General features: G+C 37.6%; 1 protein-coding gene across 6 annotated transcripts in view; it reads right to left on the bottom strand.

Annotated features, from left to right (window-relative positions):
• Kek5 (leucine-rich repeat, immunoglobulin-like domain-containing kekkon 5 protein) overlaps positions 1-20,862 on the bottom strand; it is a 338,741-nt gene that overhangs the window by 285,872 nt on the left and 32,007 nt on the right. For 5 of the 6 annotated variants that reach the window (XM_074111636.1, XM_072005882.1, XM_074111634.1 and 2 more), the window contains one exon: positions 4,917-4,957. The gene's annotated coding sequence lies outside the window, so the exon portion shown is untranslated. Of the gene's footprint in view, positions 1-4,916; positions 4,964-20,862 lie in introns of those variants that run through there. The other variant, XM_074111635.1, reaches the window with a different exon arrangement.

A 20,862-nucleotide genomic window follows, 5' to 3' on the forward strand; every position in this document is an offset into this window, starting at 1 on the left:
TCTCGTCTTTCGTGTTAGAGCAGAAGTTAATCTAAAAAGCGAAGAAGCAGACGTTCCGCCGCGCCGGCCAATACAAGTTGTCGTGTTCTTTCGAGAGACACGAGAGAGCTTAAAAACGGCAGCCAAATACTCGTATATCTTGACCGTGCAGACGGTTAAAAATATTCTCAACCCGAGTAAAAATACAAGCCCCTTACACGCTACAGTGGTTGAGCAGGTTTATTGACAATGCTGTTGTCTTCTACAACGAATACGAACGCAATATATTCCTGTAATAAAATATAACAGCGGAAGCTTGCCTGAATCAGGATTAAATCATATGAATAATTGCAACAACGTGAAAAGTTCCGTTTGTGTGATATTTCGATCGCGATAAATCAAATATTTAACTTGACGATTGTTAAATCAATAGATGAATAATTCTGATAAAACGATTACTAAACGTAGACATTCTGTTTCCTTCAATGTAATACATATTTCAGCATATGAAAAAATATCTGTATATTTTTCAAATTAATTAATGTTACGATTTGTTGATTTCCCAATAAGACGATAAATGCTACTTTCGTTTATTAGCTTGTCAACATACACGTTTCTCACTCATACACGGTGCTACTATAAATCAATCAAAGTTTGTGGACGCATACACGTGGTCCAGTTACTGAAATCACTCCGTATATAATTATTTCCTACCATAAGTTATTGTTCGTAATAGCAGCACTCAAGCAACAAACGAAAAAATGGAGTAACGAAGAGGAAAAACTGTATAAGAACCAGATTCCTCGTAAGAATTAGACAGGTATTTCGCGTGGTATCGTGACCGAAGCAATTTGCATCGTAATGAAAGTCAATTACAGCGCGTTCCATAAATCACGAACGCGTACACGCTACTGGTCGTCGCCGACTTTTGTGTGTATCGTTCGGTACTTGTGGATTTTGGAGAATTTCGCGGTCCCGTCGCGCTGGAACCGCGCAACTTCCACTCCAACTAGCGCGCACAACGTCGAATACGCGTGGCGAATATTCCAGTCTATCCAAATTTATTTCCATAAACGGTGTAAGTCGTTCGAGCTGCTCGATCGTGACCGTCTGTCGGTTTCAAAGAGAACTTGGCGGTTCGAGAAGTTTTATTGGGGATGGTGTTCAGTATCTGGACAAAAGAGAGACAAAGTTTCCTAATCCGCGAGGATCCGCGAGAAAGTTTAACCGTTTTTTGCCTCCCGTTGCACGATTACTTTGCATTCATTTCCGTTGATTACGGGAACTTATTTGCTTGCAGCCAGAGAGAATGAAAAGAGAAGAAGCTTCGTATACTTTGTTTGCTGGTTTATCGCTGAAACAATACTTTTATCTTGGTATTTTATTTGAAAACATTTCTAGATGCTTACTTTGATAATTATAACAGTGTTGGATTAAAACTTAAGGAGAAATTGAGTATTAAAATTGTAAAAGTTGTAATTTAAAACAATCTAAGAGGAAAGATAATACGAAGTAATATTATATTACAATATTACATGTAAAACAAGCGAATATGAAATCTTTGAATTATCGGTTTGTTATTTTATTCAAAGAATATTGCGTAAAGGTAAATTGCGTTACCCTTACTCACGCTTTCGTATAGCAAGTTCAAAGTTTGAAACGATGCGAAATCCAAACGCGGTGTGTCGTATTTTATCTTCGCGTCGTAAAATCTAGAAAAAGTCGACCAAAGTGTGGAAACTTTTAGTTGCTTGTTCAGTGCTTCGCGCAGCGAAAGGAAGTCATCAATGGGTTCTTTTACCTTGAGTTCGATATTCAAAAACCAGATGCCTTCAACAACTTAAGCAGTTTATCTAACGTGATTATCCTAAGTCGTATACGAACTTAACATTGAAAAACTATAGAGGAACGAAAGAACAAAAGAAAACTAAAACTCTATTTTCAGTCTGCTATAGAATCATTTCGTTTGTCATGAAGGATAGCAAGCATTAATTATTCTCCGATATTGTGTTATTATTGATAACAAAATACCTTTGATTTTCATAAAACATACGTCATCTTCATCTATGTCCTTAATTATGGTAAAAACCATTTTTTATCATTCGATATTCTTCCCCAAAAGTAAAATACACGTAGTTCCCTCTATCAGAGCTCGTTCACTAAGCTTAGAAAATAAATCCGCTATTTTTGTTACCGGAAAGCGCACGAGGGAGGCCGCTTAAGCAGATTACTCGTCTCAAAGTAATTCAAAATAAAACGAATAAACCGGCCGAGGCAAATAGCGGACGGACGATTAAATGCTTCAAGACGTTACATCACCTTTTTTCCAACTTTCAACAGGGATGAAATTAACCTTGCCCTGCTTCCCAGCGTGGAACTTTTTCTTTCGATTCATTAAAACTTCAAGGCTCGGGCATGTTGTATGATAACGCCGTGAAAAGACGATTCGGCGGATCTTCCGGCTAGAAAAGGGGAGAGAAGACCAGAAAACGGAACGAGTTGCTTTCTTTCGCTCTCTCTCTCTCTCTGTATTTTTTCTGCTTGTGTGTGTAACTGTTTGTGTGAGTGTTTTAAGCCCACCCTCCGATCTCTCCTTGTGCGCCAAATTCACGAAACAGGACGTGCGATAGCCTGGTTCGCCTGGCTCTTCGGTACTTTTTCCAGCGTAGCAAGACGATTTAATAAAGGGAGCGGAAACATCGCAGTTCTTGCAAGCTGGAACGGATTGAAGCTCGAGTGGCTTATTTCGCCACCAGCCAGACTATTTTACTCGAAATTTCCTCCTTTGCGTGTCGAGTGGCCCGTGCCTCGGCACGACAAGATATAAGCGAGGCAATTAGGCGCGTTAAGATAAACAATATCGTGATGATTTTTTATACAGGGAAAGGAGATAGAGACACGTATCCACAATTTTACTGAGGAGGGAAACGTACTTGTGTCCGATCTAAAACGTACTTTGCAACCAATACTGTTGTAAATTTGTGAACTGATATAATTGATAATATATCCAAGGTATAATATTTCACTGTAGTATCATTTAAGAAAATTGAAACATGGTCCTCATTAAACCATTCTTCTTATCATTTCGATATTTTGTAGAGAGTCTTCCCATTTCCTATACAGGGTGCGGCCTAAAGTTATATCCAAGCGTGAGTGATGTCTTATGAAAAAATAAAAAAAGAACATATAGAATAAAATCTTTTTCTTCTAAACTTAGCTTTCAAGAAATTCAAGTTTGAAAATTTGTTAAGTGTACTTGAACTTGACTAATCACCGACTGAATATGACTAAACATTATATAGGGCATTTCCTTGATGCGAAAATAATTGAAAAGTGGAGAATACAATTTTTCCATTTAAGGTATCATTTCCAAAAGATTGAATTTGTACGTGTTCAGTCGTGAATCTGCCTAGTAATCGCGTATGATAGATTTTCAAATTTATTTTTCTCGGAAATAAAGCACCTTATGAAAAAATGTTATTCTACACTTTCGATTTATTCTCACACGTAGAATGACTTCCTGCTGATTATTTAGTCCCGTCCAGTTCGAAATTAACCATGTTCGAGTATACCTGATAAATTTTCAAATTCGATTTTCTCAAAAACTAAGCTCCGGACGGAAAGATTTTATCTTACACTTAGTTCCTGTCTTTTCATGAAGAATCACCACGTGCCCTTTTATGCATAATTTTCGGCCGCAGCCTGTATAATCCAACTCATACAAATTCAATGAGCAACGATATAAATATCCCAAAATTTAAATAATATAGCGATATATAATTAAAAAAAAGATAGTTAAACTCGAATCCAACGTAAGGGAACAATAGACATCGTTCGAGTCTTATATTTCTGTCCAGTCAGAGAGATACACGAAACGCCTGTCTGCGTCGCGATAAAAGGCAACAAAAGTATTTGCAGCGATGACCGAGCAATCTGAATGGGTTCGTTGCCGGTTAACCGAATGGCCGCACGAGAACGGCGTGGCGCCGACGTTTTTTTACCAAACAATTAGACGAGAACGGTGAACACGAACGGCGAGAGCGCATTTAGGACGAGGCCTTCGCCTGACGAATCGGTTCCGCGAGGTTTCTCCTGAAAACAGACCACGTTACAGAATCGAGTCTACGATTTTTTAATTCTACTCTTTCGCCTTGCGAAAGTTTATATCTTTATTTTAGATGCAACAAAAGCAAGATACTAGCCTGTGGCGGAACTTCAAAGCAACAGAGAGTGGAAGGAGGAGAGAAAAGCAGGAAGGAAAAGTTGGATTTTTAGGTTTGTTAGCCATGGTCCATTAAAAATTAATAAATTTCAACCAACCGACACAGCAGCCCTAAAGCACCGCATGAGTGGAGAAATCTGCTTCAACTACAACTAACGAGCTAAATAAAAAGCTCTTTCGGATCGGAGATTTTCATTTCAATCTCGTTTCCTTTGTTTTCTGTATTTTTCCCATTTTCGTTTTATTTTTACCAGACTTCCAGATTCGCTATATTTTGCCAGACCTCCTATTTTTTTTTTATTTTCATCATAAAAATGGCAGAGTTGCTTCAACTCGCTCACAGCGTGCCGTTTAATTCCTAGTACTCTCGACTGTAAATAATTAGTATTGCCAGCTGGCCGAGTTGGTGAAAAATTAATTTCTTCCATCGTCCATAGTAATAATCGCGAGGTAGCTGTCATATGACCTTCCTGTGGTCGTGAGTGATATAGTTTCGAATCAAAATGGAAAATCCGAGCCGGAGACGCGAGCAACGCATTACATGTGGCAAAAGAAACTGTACGGCGTCTCAGCAGGAACAACCGCCTCGGTTTGAAAACGGCGAGAATCGTACATCTAAATCGAGTCACGGCACGTTTCTTTAAAAGCGCTGTCATTAGGCTACGTAAGCACATCAGAGACGCACACAGACTCGTTAATGATCACTCGGTCTTACCTCGAAAATCTCGATCTTCCCGTTCCTCATGGGATGGAAATCTGAAACAGATGTTGCAAATTTTAAAATTGGTTTTGTAAGACAGCAAGCTGCAGTTTTACTTATTTTACATAAAAAACGGTTTATGGTTTCGGTTTTACAGCAAGGATAGCCATAAATAGTTCTACTGACCGAATATTCAAAGATAGTAGTTAAGGTCACGGTTGTAAATTGATTTTCCAATTTTTAAAGAAACGCGCTAGTTAAATTGGTATTCAGAGAGCAATCAACTAAGCTTCTAATTATTTAACACAATATTCAACGTTGTTTATAAATAACAAAATGAAATCGATCATACGTTCCTATGTATATTCTTCTCCTTATTGATTAATTAACAATCACATTCCTTAACATTTATCATAAACTTCGTCAATTCCAATGACTGAATGTCTCCCTAGAAATCTACACAATAATAAACGTTTTCACAAATTTGAATCACTACTCTCATTAACGATCCAACTTCTAATAGTCTATTTTTTCACGTTTTCCATCATTCGATTCACCGTTAGCCGAACCATAGCAAACAGTTGCAAGAACGAAGAAAGGAACCGCACGAGCCAGAGGTTCTGGCCTGGAGGCACGAGCCACTCGAATCGCATACGCCGGCTTAATTATGGCGAACCCGTACATGTGCAGCGGTAATTATCGGATCGTAAAGTGGCACATTTATCACGCTGTACATACAGATTTACTCTCGAAGCGCAACAGAAGCGCTGAGGGGCTCGGAGAAGGAAAGGATGATTTCATAATGACGCTTTTTGTTCGGTCGACGGTTTTATGGCGTGCACGTAGCTAAACTTTGCAAACCGGAAGTTGCCGCGAACAGGGACGCGCCGGTGAACAAAGACATCGTGGGCCGTAACGAATGTTGAATGACGTGTCTCTCTCTTTTTCTCCCTTTCTCCGTTTTCCTTTTTCCTTTTCCGTGCTGTTCCCTCTCGTTTTGTTTCTTCGAGTTTCATTTTTGTATTGTGAAAACGTAAACACGAGCAGAAAAGCGATCGAGAAATAGTGGTAGAAAGAAACCAGGTTACGGTCACACCGGCTAATTACCATATAAATTATGCTTGGACAAATCTTAGACGATCCCATGGCACGATCGAGCCACTAACTGGTAATTAGAGGTTCGTTAACGTGACCCAACGCTGATGAAATCGCGAAAAAGTGAGTCATCGAGTTCTTTCATCTCTAGCATGAAAAAGTGCTGGACTACGTGTAATGCTAGGATAGTTTTACGCTACTCGCGCGGCGTGATTGCCTGACAGTTTTTAAGGTTTTACCCCAGCTTTCTTCAATTTCATTCGCCATCGGAAAAACTTGAAATTCTTCTACCACGGTTGCTCATCGCGTTCTATCGCTGTGTTTGATATTGTCGAGCTTTAGAACATTTTACCCCCCCCCCCCCCCCATGACACGGTCTAAGTCAAACTGTGTCACCTATTTCTTCTTTATAACTGTTGAGAGGCTGACATCTTTCTTGCCATTAATGTTGACTAAAAAGTAGTTGAGGTAATTTAGACGAAATTCAGAATTAACGATTGTACTATGTATAATTCGACTTTTCAAATGAAATAAATTTATACAGAATTATTCTATGTGAAAAATAAAGATTAATTTAGATTACATCTTAGATCTTAGATATTAGACTGATGCTGTCTACATCTTTTGGTAATTATTGTATATTTTTAGAAATTTTCAATTTACACGAGAAGCGTAGAATCAATAAATCCGCTTCCAGATGTTAGCAGCATAATAATAGAAAATATTACACTTTCTCCTTCTTCATATCCCTTGACAGACAATATATCCAAAGCTACCCACCAGGATTGCCCACCTAGGGTGTTACAAACTATTGTCAATGAGAGTATCAAAGAGAAAGACCAAAGCTTTCACATGTGCAGTTCAGCAAGGTCTGTCATACGATAGGTTGGGCGAGTTTTGGTACTTGACCCTCAGAAGAGCACAACAGGGGTCCTTGCCAACCTTCATATAGTTTCATATAGGGTGACCCAACATAAGTGTCATTTGTGGTTTTAGAGGCTTTCATGGCTTCGGCTGTTATAGTTAGCATTGTTTGAGGCTTCGAGGAATTACTCCTATCCGCTTTGAGGAGAGCGTTAATATTCAAGCAATATCGCAGCTTGTTGCATCTGATATTAAATAACACCATGAGATTCATCTTTATTTGACTGACACAACTTTGTCCGTAAAATATAAAGCTTCATCTGGAAGCGATAATTCGAGCGTAATACTGCTTAGAAATAAAATAAACAGATATAAAATAGTAATATTATTCATCTTTTTTGTTGTGTAACGTTCCCCAGAAATTTGGGATTTTTTGAAAAATACTCGAATGTTGCGTCACTGCAATTGAATATTTTAAAACACAGGGAAGATACATAACAATGTTTTATAATATATTCATTGTGCATGGAAGATATGATGAAACGAATGGATTCCTGCGTCCAAAATATGTGGATTCTATTTAGAAAGTAAAATGCAATTGCACCACGGAAATGCATTGTTGCAATCGCAAAAAAAAAAAAAAAAGGAAAAAGGAAAAAAGAGAGAGGATATAGGAAACTGGAGCTCCTTAAATCACCCTGTTCTTTCCATCTCTTACCGAAAAAGACACGAGACTTGCCCCAGATACTCGGCTCCCGCATGACTATTCTCTTCAACATTTTATTACATGTACTTACGTTCCCTCGTGTATCAATTTTAACGCTTTAGAATGCAGCTGCTAGGTGAGCCATATAATGTGCTGCAAGGTGTACCCTACAAATTCTAACGATGGCGACAAAATTATCTTCCAACATCTTATTCTCTGTGGAACAGATATTTCGCATACACGAGTTACATATTTTTCAAACAATTTAGAAATATAACTTCTACTATTTAACGTTGAAAAACGTAGCTCGTTAAACGTATCTAAATATTTCCAGTAATGTAGAACACGTACGTTCACATACAATATCGAATGTAAATATAATTTAATAATTATTTGCGGAGGTTGAAAAATTGTCTCAATTAATACGTACTCCAACAATGCTAGAATTCAATAACAAAATATTCTCCAATCAATTCTAAAAGCTACTTTAACAATTCAATGATGCAAACCACCCTCCGTTTTAAAAACCAAGGCTTCCAACCTGAGACAGGAGAAACGGAAAGAAGCCATTCCTTAGGTAAAGAAACCAAACAAAAATTCTCTCATTATCCCCAACATTACCACGGTAAACGACTCGCAGAAGGTGTATACCACATACAAGTTACCAAGGTAACACCATATAGGAGCCATCCATCATGGTTTTCCCGATGAAACGCGATCAGCCAGCTTGTTAAGGGTATCCTGTCCGCTAGTGGTCGCGTTAAACAAATAGGTAAACTTGGACGAAAGTTTCGGACGAAAGTGGCCGATGATTCGTCGAAAGAAAATGCTCGGATGCGAAAGTCGTTTCGTGGTAGCACGTGCGAGTAGGAGCGCTACAGATTGGAGGGTGGAGAACTTTCGGGAAAGTTCTTTTTCCAACGGGTTCGCACGGCTTGACGAACGAAAGATTCTCACCGCAGCCTCTCCGCAGTCTTGTTGTTTGCCATCCCGCGGGTCTTCTTACCAGACGATGACTTGTTTCTCACGTACACTTCATTAGGTACTCCTCCGTTGGGACATTGGACCTCTTTGGAGCTCGAGATTACTTCTTCTTGAAAACCAATTTTGCGGGCCGACAGAGGGAAGAGAAGGCGCGAATATGCGACAGAGGGAATGAAAAAGACGTTTTCCCCAATGAGACAACGGGATCTATGTTTACGTTATCTTTATGGAATCCTGTTATCGTGTAAAACAAACACCGACCAAAGATCCACAGCTAACAAAATCAGGCCTCAATCTCGTGTCTCTAATTGCGTTTATCGTGCTCTCGCGGTGCTTCTTCGTTTAGCTGTAATCAATCTTCTCATCGCAGGACCAGAAAGACCTTCGAACTGTGGATGACAATGGCTGGCGGAAATACGCTATAAGTTTCTCTATATTGTGTCGCTTCGACGTGAAAGGAGGCAATTGAAAGTTTGTAGAAACAAGCAAGCGTTCATATCATATAGATATAAATAGATATAGACATGCGAGAGTATGTAAGCGTGCAGGAGTTTACATTGTAAAAATTTTTTGTTTATTGACTGAGAAAAACACGGGTAGATTTCGTATTCACAAATGTGAAAGTTTATTAACACGAATATTAGTCCACTATGAATTTGATTCTTCAAAAAGTGATTTGATTTCCACTTAAGTTGATTTTTATTGATTTGCTTGATTTACTGGAAATTAGTGGTTTATAATGTGAGAGGCAATTTTACTTATAAAAGGGCAAAAATTGATAAATCACAAGGTTAGCTTGAGCAGAAAATTTAATCCTCGTGGTATTAGCAAATCTGAATTTCTACGAATCCTTTTAAAGATAGCGGTTGCTGTCTCTTTAAGGGTCGAAAACGCGCAGCTCGAGCTCATTTACTCCTCCAACTTCGTGTCAGACAGATCACGAAACTAATCAGGCTGGTTCTTGAATGTGAATAGAGTGGTCGAGAGCTATCAGCCAACCTTTATCTAACTTATTCACATTCTACCATCTCATGTAATTTAAAATATCATACAATTTATAATTATTGTTTTTATACAAAAATTTAATTTTAGAATCCCGTTAAAAAATTGTCGTAGGGATGAGGCGCTATGAAAGGGACAATCTTCCCTGGCATCCATTTCTTATATATTTTTTTCATAATATTATCATATGAAATATCTCTTTTACAACTACACAGTTTTGAATGGAACATTATGCGTCATGAAGGGAAACGTCACGTTAATGAAAATAGACTTATCAAGTATTACAACGATAATTCTAAACCTTAATACTATAAAACAATAGAATGTAAAACTCTGCAGATAAATCATCAATAAGTTTCGCCATCTTCATACAGCGTGACTCTTTAGCAGCTTCTTTAACTATAAAGTAACATTTTTCATAAAATTCGTGTCTTGCAAACTAATTACAAGAGAGGAAGACGCACGAGTAGTAAATATAAATACGTATATAAGAAATCTACAAATCATTTAAGTAATAAAATAGTTTCAAACCCATAGTACTTTTGATTCCCAGTCAGAGTAACAACGCTAACAGTAAAACCAACGAATTATCAGTAGCACACTTTCCTTTTAATCGTCTGAGACTAATGAAAATTAATACGAGAAAAAGAAAGTTGAAATGTTCGTCAGCGGAGCAAGATTCCTATGGCAGGAAGACTTTAATTAGTCACGCTATTTCGGGTAAGAGTGCAGCTAACTGCGTAAATGCGGAACAATTACGTTCAACGAGATCTCTTGATGAGATGATGAGCTGGAACAGCGGACACTATCTACCATAACGTCTAAATAATTTTGCGAGCGTGGATTAACGCGCGTCACACGCTCTGTATCGCGGCGACGAAAAAGAAAGGCATCAACCAACGTTTTTCTCTGCCTGTCTAACTGCAACCGTGCACGCGATCGTTGCGCAATGTTGGAAAGGTGTAAAGTTGCACACGAGTAACTTGTCGCGTCCTGTAATTTTCCTTGAATGGCGCATAAAAGGGTTGTTGAAAATGTACATAAAGCTGTGAGAATAAAGTTCGGCTTAATAAATTCGGTATTAAGAATGACTGAATGGGGTTGTAACTTGGCCACATGCAAATAAGGATTTTGCAGCTAGCCCCGATGATATTGTCTCATCGCCAGGAATTCCGATACAATTAATTCTCTAAAAGTGGTTCTTGACTCGTTGATTCAATTTTCTTAATTAAAATACGTAGCCGCTGCTAATGTTGATTTATTTTTCTATGTAATTTCTCTTGAAGAATTTCGAGTTTACAAATACCAACATATTATTTGTAATAAATACAACCTGCTAAAAGATGATATGAAAATTTCCACCTAAAACTCTTAAGTATAATATGTTAATTTGCCTAGAGCATATTTACATATTTTTATTAAAAAATATCTTCATCTTAACACTAGAGCACAACAAGTAGGTAAATTATATCAAAGAATACTAACAAGATTATTTTACTTTCCGCGCACGTAATTCTCCTACAACGTGATAATTAAATTCCCATAAAATTTCGTGTAACGTGACATAGTTTTATACAAGGCTAATTGTAAGCAAAATAAAATACTAAAGAAAGCGCACTACTTTATTCTCATTTATCACTCAATGTCTTCTTTAATTCTCTAATAGTAAATACCGTAGAAGGACCTATTGTAGTTTGTCAGGATATTTAAATTTTATTTCCACACATAATAACATTTATTCTCATACACTCATATACCCGAGTTTCTATGTATACAATGAATATGCGTTTCTATGTGCAGAGTGAATACACGAGTATTCGAACGCATGTAGACACCTTTTACGAAAATAACAATCCTGCCCCATTACAATGTTATTGAAATTCCCAAATGTTTTATGTAACATAATGTACATTTTATGTACAAAATACGGGCATAGAATTTTTCTATTGTAATAGACTCTTAAAATTGGTATCCACTGGTAATAAACAACGAAACAGCTAATACGACTGACACACGTTCTCCATTATTCAATCAAGTTGAATCAATCAACCGTCACTTACGTCCGTCCCATAGAGACTCATCGTACAAAAGACGATCGTTCTCGTTCGACCGTTTGACGTACCCGGTTTTAATTGTTCTCCTGTTTGCCCGTGCTTTCCCTCCGCTATTAACTTTCCCGCGCATTTTCTTCTTCCATCGTAAACGACCGTACCATAACATTTCGAAATTTGATCCGCCGTGCCCATTAACTCCCTAACGATTGTCCCCGACGCGACGTACGGATGAAATTTATGGCGTGGAGAGCATCGTGGAAATCGGAGTAAAATCGGCTCCGACCGCTCCAGCAATAATTCTATCCTTCGAGCTATCCCGCGACACGAAACAATGTTAACTATTATCAATTTCGATTCACGTACTGGGAATTACGAGCGATGCGATCGTTAATTGGCGGTGAATGTTAAACGGAGAGCCTGGCTCGCAACGTATATACCTGACGACAAATATGTCTTTGACAGGACAAATTTTATGCGTTTAAAGCGACGTTGTTCATATACGAGAGAGAAGGGAAATTTGACTCTGAAGTTGGAAGTTCGATCGAACTCGAGGAAGTTTGGTCTTGATCGATGGCAAACGACGTATCGTAATTCATCTTCGAGATGCACAAGGTCGAACGGTGATGGATTCTTGAACTTTCCTGACTTTTGGTTAATTGGAATTCTTCTGTAGATTCTTAAGATGGCTCGCTATGATCGATCAGGCAAATTTTCTTGACATGTGTTGACTGATAATGCTAATATTGATACGTATTCGAGAAATAATCGTATCAGGTGTAACTTTTCAACTATTGATTCCCAGTTTTTGAATAGTAATATGGACACAGAATCTTAAAGTAAAATTGTTGTATAGGAATAAGATACAGTATTCGTTATAAATTTTTACTAATTACACGAAGAAAATAATAAGCAACTATAATGGAAAGGAAACGCTATCCTTTAATCATACGAAGGCAAATAACGAAGATCTGTGAACAGATAAAATTTCAAATCAACACGTCTTTTTAATTTGTCTGAATTCTGACGTAACTGAATTTATAAATATTAACGCGTTGATGTTGCGTTTCCTAAGTTTTCTTAAACTTTGCACGTCAGTAAAGTACATAATCGTTTACAGAAGAAACAAATTGTGACCGTATTTGTACGTGAATTTCTGTATACTTCGATGTCTAATAGACGCCGCCACGATTATTAAACCAATTTGGAGAGTCATTTTCAAGTTTCATACATTCAATAAAGACGCATTGTCATAAAATACTCTTCCTCGTTTATTTTCATTACAAACGCGACGCAAATTTTCATTTGCTGTCCAATCGCCATTAATTATGCGTATCAATGCTGAAAAACACGACGGCGTTTCTACGCAACCTTCGTTTACAAGCATGATCAGTGCTGAGGCCAGGTTTGTTAGAATTCAAAGTTCGCTCGTATTATTCGGATCGTAAGAGCACATTTGACTCGCTCGTCAACGCGTATTCATCAATGAAACGGTATCGCGCACGCGGTCAATAATTAAACGCGACCGTGAGATCAACGAAAGAAAGCACAATTACCAATTGTTACCAATGTGCCGCGTTTCGCGCCACTGATTTTCCATTACGACCCAGATTCCATTTTTGTCGCTTTTTTTCCCCTCTCTTATCGAAATATCCTGGCAATTTCGACGATACTCGCATAACCTCGCATTATTTCTGTTTTCTCGCGATAAAGTGAAAAACAAAACTCGTCACGTGTGGTTAAACAATCATTAGAAATTCGAGAAAAACACGACAGACTGGCGAGGGGGAATACAATGACAGTAGGACGAGGGTTTCCTCTCTGGACAAAAGTTTCCCGATGGCGCATCAATGTTACCATGGCTACTAATCAACGAATAAAGAGAATTTCGTCGTCGTGATGGATACTGCACATTAATTAAACAACTATGCGATAACATTTTTCAGTTAGATTCTCGGCTTGAGTTTTAAAATGTTCTAAAAATGAAATTTGTATACTTTAATGATTAGACGTGAAAATAGGAAAATACCAATACCGGTTAGAATGGTTGAATCGATTCTCATGAAAGATAGGTTTTCCTATTGTGTGTTATTTTTTGATTTCATGATCCTCGAACGTTGAAAAAGATAATATAGTAAACTAATATTCAAGTGCATATTATATTTATGTACACAAATTATTGTTATAACATAGAACTAGCTGGAACGCGAAAACAGAATCGTATTGACTATATGTCTGCGCCAACTGTTTCTATTCGTTTGCACACCGAATTCAACCTTGCTATTTCTCGCGTGCAACAACAAAACGTCACGTATTACTTCTAAAAATATTTTTTAAAATATCACACATGTATTGTTATATTTTGCATGTGGGTAAGCTAGAAATTTCTAGAATACTTTCCCTTTTCCCTTTTTATCCAACAGATTTTGAAATATTTTCGACGTTCAAGTAGAGAGAGCCTCTCTTTCAACTCTTCATTTCCACATATTTATTTGATAACACTAATGACGGGTCCCCAAAGCACCGATGCAAACACGCCAAGAGGAAACTTCTGACGTTCGACTCTCCGTTTAAGTACCAACTTCACCGAGCATAACCTAAGGATGTCGAACGTTGAATCGATGTTTCCTGCATGGTAGCGAATCATTGACCCTCCTCAATTTATGCACTCCTCGTTCGTGTAACTACTAGATGGGCGTAAAGTGCTCTTAAAGATACGCGACTTCTCGTCGGAGACAGTCATTGCGCGAAAGTAGTGTTTTATGGAGTTAGGAAAAGCGAACGAAAGGTAAATTGAAAACACTCAACGTCCGTGTAAGTACCTGAGGAACTCGACCAAACGCGAGAAAACTGAAGAAAAGATTCCATGAATTCGGACTAGAATGCGGTTTTCTTCGAGCGAATCGCTATGATTCATGTTGCATTATGATTTACCATGCAATAAAGGTTCCTTCGTGAAAGATCTCGGAATACGAACAGGTCGAAGGAGAATTGAGATTGATTGTGACGTTACCCGAGTTTCTGCATGCTTTTATATCGAAACATTAACCTTTATTGTTTTACTTGTGCTATGCCTCGCTGAACGTCCGAGGAGATTCTTACAAAAGAAAATGAAAATTTACGAATGTGTACGCTAATGAATGGAACGTAACACAAAAGAACCATATGCAAAGGAACAGTGTATTCCTAGGGGTTTTGTAAAACTTATGATCGTCTTTAGGAAAAGATACTTTTAACTTGATAAAAAAGTAAATATCTTCCCTCACAATAGGTTCTCCCAAAAGACTGATCGATCACTTGGGAACATAAATATCGCGACTTATTTTTTTATCGTATCCTAAATAAATTGTAATTTTATCGGCTGTTATATGCACTTAGAAATATACATAGTGTTTTCAGAAGAAGAAATAAGGAAAATGTTATCACACACTTCTATAATAATTTATCAAAAAATAAAAATAAAAAGTCATGTATTTCACAATACTAAAATTGAAAGGAGCAAAGAAGAACGGTTCCACACACACATTTGGAGCTCCGAAAGGACGATAATCCACGGACGGTCGTTAATAGAAACGGGTCCAATTAAAGGAGAAAACTTTCCACCGACATAGTTTCGGCGTTAAGTGCGTTTTAAAATTCGACGCACGTATGCACGGCTAGGGGATACGAGAATCCTTATCGTCGAGCGTATAATAAAGGGCCGGTATTGTTCAATCCAGCCAACGGGGGAAAACAATTTTTCATTTAACTTTCCCGGCAGGGCCGTTTCAACGGGAAGATTACGCGCGTATCGCGGACGCTCAGCATCGCGTAAAAGCTTACTCGAACTTGCGAAGGGAAAACAGATCTCTCTCCTCTTTTAGCCTGCTTCGCCATGCAGGAAATGCGATGCGTCGGGGTTTGTTAGAGGGCTGTATTACTGTTACAATCTTTCGCTACTCGAATCGTAAACTCGCACGACGGTGGATGCTGTAGAAAATCAGGGTGGTTAGAGAAGAGGTGGTGCATAACGCTTTTAGTGTTTAATAAAGTTAGGAAGATCGTTCAAAAAATAAAATATCTATTTTTATTCGACATTATTGATTGACTGAATATCTACATAATCCTGAAAGAAAAAGTAAAAACGACAAGTATGATAAAATTTACCAGACGACATGCCTGCGCTTAAGAGAATCATGTCAGACTGTAAGAGAACATGAAGCTTCAAGCGTCTGAAATATTCCATAGGTTTCCAGTTAGAAAGCAACAAACAGAGGTACTATAAATTACAGCTTTCTCGATACGGTGTTATCTATATACTGTTTCCAGATTATGACATCGAACATTATTTCTAATTTGTTGTTAAGAAATTATTTTTTGCATTTACTCTCACAAATCCCTGACAACCTGAGACCAAATAGTCTGCATGTATGGATATGGACTTCAAAATCGAATACAAGATTTCTAATCATATTACGTGAAATATACACGAACGACCATACACTACAAACAAACCTTAGCGTCCCATTGATGGCAACATTGAGACTTGGACAGCAAGGATCAAAAGAGAGATATTTAACATGGAGAAGAAATGAGGAGGATTGGCTGCGTCGAAAGCTAGAGTAATAATGTGCTCGATCGTCAAATGCCGCTTTTCGATACATACGGTCGCCTATCGCGATCCGCGTAGTTATTGACGGCTCGTAAACGCGTCGAATGCTAATCGAAAATCGTGCGGAAAATGAGGGGTGTGCGCGATCGATGATTCCGGCTATCAGCGATAACTACGGGTCAACGATATACGCGCAATTATACGGTGCCGGTGTTACGCTCGTTTTCACCGATGAGTGATAAATCGCGTCCTCTGCTCGCGTTCCCTATATCCGTTACTCCGCTTCTCTATCGTCGCTTCTCCCACGCACATGAATCCAACCCAAAATTATATCTGATGGAAACGTCGACTTGCCGTTTGTTAAGCGCCATCCGATACTCCATCAAATTGCGCGTCCGATCATTCCGACCGCCGACGAAACCGTCAATCCTTTATACGGCTAAAATTTGGGAAACGGCGATCTCTTTGTACCAGAGACGAATGTTCACTGGATATTCTCAATATTTTTATTTTATGAAATGATACTCGAAGAATGGGGGACACAGGTGTTCGCTGTTCGCATTTGAGCACGTTTTTCTTATATCTGAAATTCTTGACATTCTTGTCGGAAATTTTGCTGTTCGCTACAGACATACAATTTTTTACAATTAACTATGGTTGGTATTTTTATGGAGAATTATAACTATACTGAAAATTTTTATGCAAAATTGTTATCTTCTTGTGGCTAAAATTGATGAAATAGAGCTTAGAGGTATTTTGAAAACTAAAACTACGTCTAAACTCTATTTCATCAATCTTGACCACATGGAAATAAAAATTTTCAGTCTAGTTGCAAAATAGTTCTAGTTTTAAAAATATTTTGAATTTTATATATTTTTGTATATTATGCGTTCCGTGTATTTTTGGATCTTTTTTCTTGTAAATTCATCCATAGCCTAATTATGACGTCCGTCGTAAGGGTGATAAAGAACAAGATTCTTGGACTCCAATGACAAATGTATGATAATTGACGCTCACAATTGATGACATATAACCATTCAACATAGAAATAATGACCAAGGTTATACTATTTATATGTAAATGTCAAACCAGTCGAATGGACCTCTCGATGTGAGGCCCAGTTCTCACTTAAAAGGTTTGACTCACACGGTCGTTTGTGCCTTTGATTATCGAACGTTTTATTTGGTGATCACCGTTTTGAGATTATTTATGCAAGGTAGATAGCTTGTGAAGTAACATTTTTCCTATACGTATAGGTATAAACCTGTTTCTTTTATACTCGAATTAAAGAACAAGCAGTTGCTTCCTAATAAAGAAAAGTTAATCATTACCAAATGACTCATACGAATATTTTTATCCTGTATTTCAGTACAAGCAAATCATGCTACATATTATATATATTTCTCTCATCCATGGAAATATATGTTCTGACCTAGCCTCCATCTTAAACTTATTAATAAATAAAACGTAGTCTTTTTCCATTTATTCTTCCTTTCTCCCTTCCCTCCATTGGACCGCACAATTTCTCTCTTCAATGCAAGTTACATACGTGATATGATAGACCGTATGACATTTATTGTTATTCAATATTATTCCATCTTTTATCGTAAAAAATATCCAAACATCACCGCAACGTCAAATATGTCAGATGTATTATACTATGTTTGTTCCATTAAAGGGTTGAAGAGATACAGTTTAGTTTATGTCTCGTGCGTTACGATCCCTCTAACATTTTTTAAAGGTTATCCCATGATGATAAAGATAGCAATATGTTGGAAATTTTGCTGTTGGGAACGGGATCATATAGTTTTGAATGCAACGGCTATTGGGTAAGTGCTGCTCCTCATAGACCTTCTCATAGACCTCTTACCAAAAAGCATTGCTAGTCTCCCCACTCTGTGGTCAGATCCTTTAAAAACGTTGTACGATTCTTCAAATTGGAAATGTCGAACGCGATATCGAACCGCTTGACTAGTTTCGATGTTTTTATTGTTCGGGCGATGTCTTGGTCAGGACGTAAAGGCGAGCGGTCACGAAACAGAAATTTTATCGGAAGAAAGTGTATAGCAGGTGTTGAGAGGACCATGCGGTATAAAATTTTTAACGTCAAAAGTGTATTTTAGGTAGAGTTTTAAATTAAACGCGCGAAGATGACTAGAAAGTAAATATTGAAGACAATGAAATCCATTATTTTGCATTGAATTAAAAGAAATGAGATAAAGGATGAAAGTTTAGTGATAATATAAAATATATTAAAATAATAAAGACCTACTTCTGAAATTTATAGTTCTCATTTTACATGGTGATTTGTCCGTTTTAAACAGATAGTATCACTAAAAATGATTTATCGATTTAGTCTTTTTCTATTTTACATTTTATTCCAATTCTTTTTCATTCAATCAAGCGAAATGAAATAAAGGAAACTAACAAAATGTACAAAACAGAGAGCCACGTTTGGTTATAGCTATTTTTTAATTTCCTAGCACAAATAACTTGAACAAAGTTAAAAAAAACGAAAATATTGAAATATTTCACTATGACGTCCAATACATTTACACAGTAACAGTTAGTTACGTTTCACGCATACTATTCGATATTACGAAAAAAGTTTCGACAATAATCCCCGACCCGTTCATACACAAAGAGTCAATCACCAAATATCAATACGTTTCGCGAAGTAACGAATCTAATGTACATCGTGGTTGGACATAAATTGACAATTAAACTGCAAATTAAATGACATTGAACACGAAATTTGGAAAAGTCGAGAGGTCATTTCTGTGATCGGTCGTCTGAACCAACGAACTCTCCATCCAGCATTTTCTCAAACTTTCCTCTGTTCCACACAAACTTTTTTCCTCTCTAATTATTCGATTTATTTCCCAAAACATTTTGGATACTTCTTCCTACTGAAGTCATGCAAGAAAAATAAGAGAAACAGCAGCGACATAGAGAACACGACTCGAAAGTAGGGAAAAGTAAGACGGATCGGAAGTTGAAGAAGCCTGAGGAACTTATCCGTCATCCAAGAAGCAGTGATCATAAATTTTGAATCCTCGATACAGCTCAACGGCGTCGATGGGCCATGTTAAAACTTCAGCAGACGGAAAGAGAGAGAGAGAGAGAGAGAGAGAGAGAGAGAGAGACCAGGACCCTTGTCAATATGCCATGTGGGACACTTTGGGATTGACCATGGGACTAGACTCGTCCCAACGTGCACCAGCGCTGCGACGGAAAACGACGAAAGGCAGATGCAGAGTTCGATATTGAAAATGCACAGAGCCGAGGAAAGGGGGCCACGGACGATATCAGAAATATAACGTTGTCTAACTCGTCGTTCTTCTCCTTTGTTACCCGATGCACCATATAACGAAGTTTGACTAGTTGCTGCTGTCTTCAATCGGTCAAATAGGCTAACGCTCGTGCTCTCCGTCTTTCGTTTCTTTAACGTGTACGCAAATTCAAAAGAAACAAAGTTAAAACGAATATTGTATTTTTTGATGAGTCTAATCTTGGTATATTCGATAGAAATTGTGAAATTTTGATGAAATATTTTGTATATTACAATGCTCTGTAAATGTTGCTTCCTTTAACAATTGAATTTAACAGTAGAATTTAATAAATACTTTAACAAATAACAAGTAATATGTTACTTACTAGGTCACACTTTATTTTACAATTTAAATTTATGGTGCCTTCTTCTCTGTAAATTCCTCTCATACATATTCAAACATTGCATTCGGAACTCTCATTTCTATTTAATTTGTACGTCAGACTAAGTGGTTCGTTCTGCAAGATATCTCCAAGGAAAAGGACCTCGGATAACCCGTCGGAAATTTGGGATCCTTTATCTGCAACGAGCTGAGACCATTCAATTTGGAGAATTTAGATCTGTGACTTTAAATTTGTAATTATGATACACAAAAACGATTTTCACTCGCAGAATTATCGTAATTACGATTAATATTTTAGATCTGTTTGATCGTTTTTTATTTAACAAAAAGCTCGTTCTAATACCACAAATTTCCCTTGCAATTCATATTTGTTTGATCCAACCCTTGCTGTTAAAGCATATCTCTGAAAAATTGTATTAAATTATAAAACTGCAATCATTATAAGCCTCTCATCTTTATTCTAATCTCACGTCTCTGTTCTTTCTCTGCTTGAAACAAGTTTAATAATCACGTGCTTTACGGGGTCTTTCGTCGAGTAGACATTGAAATTTACAATCAAAAAAGGAATGCGTGAAAATTAAAACCACCCAAGGTCTCCTGGCATAAATAGTGGAAATAATAAGAATTTTATCTCCAGGAAGAGAGGAGAAGAGAATCAACTGTTAGACGTCGCAGTTCACTGAGCTGATTTCTAATTCAGAAAGAAGCAGCGTGCGCTGAAGATAAGCCAAGCTTTCCCGCTGATTATATATATCTATATCTGTATGTATATATATACGAGATTCGTCAGAATAAATTAGCGAGAACTTTCAGTCACGCCGTTGGGCGCATTAATATCCAAGGATCTTCACGTTCGCTCAGGGGGTGGCGGGGGGGGGGGGGGGGGGGGAAGCGCGAAATGAAAGACTCGTTGTAGGAACGGTGTCTCTTATCTCGTTTCAGGCTTCAAGGTATCAGGATAAAAAATAGTCACATAAATCCCCAAAGGAAATCG

This window comes from Bombus fervidus, chromosome 1 (assembly GCF_041682495.2).
Source record: "Bombus fervidus isolate BK054 chromosome 1, iyBomFerv1, whole genome shotgun sequence".
Classification (NCBI taxonomy): Eukaryota; Metazoa; Arthropoda; class Insecta; order Hymenoptera; family Apidae; genus Bombus; species Bombus fervidus.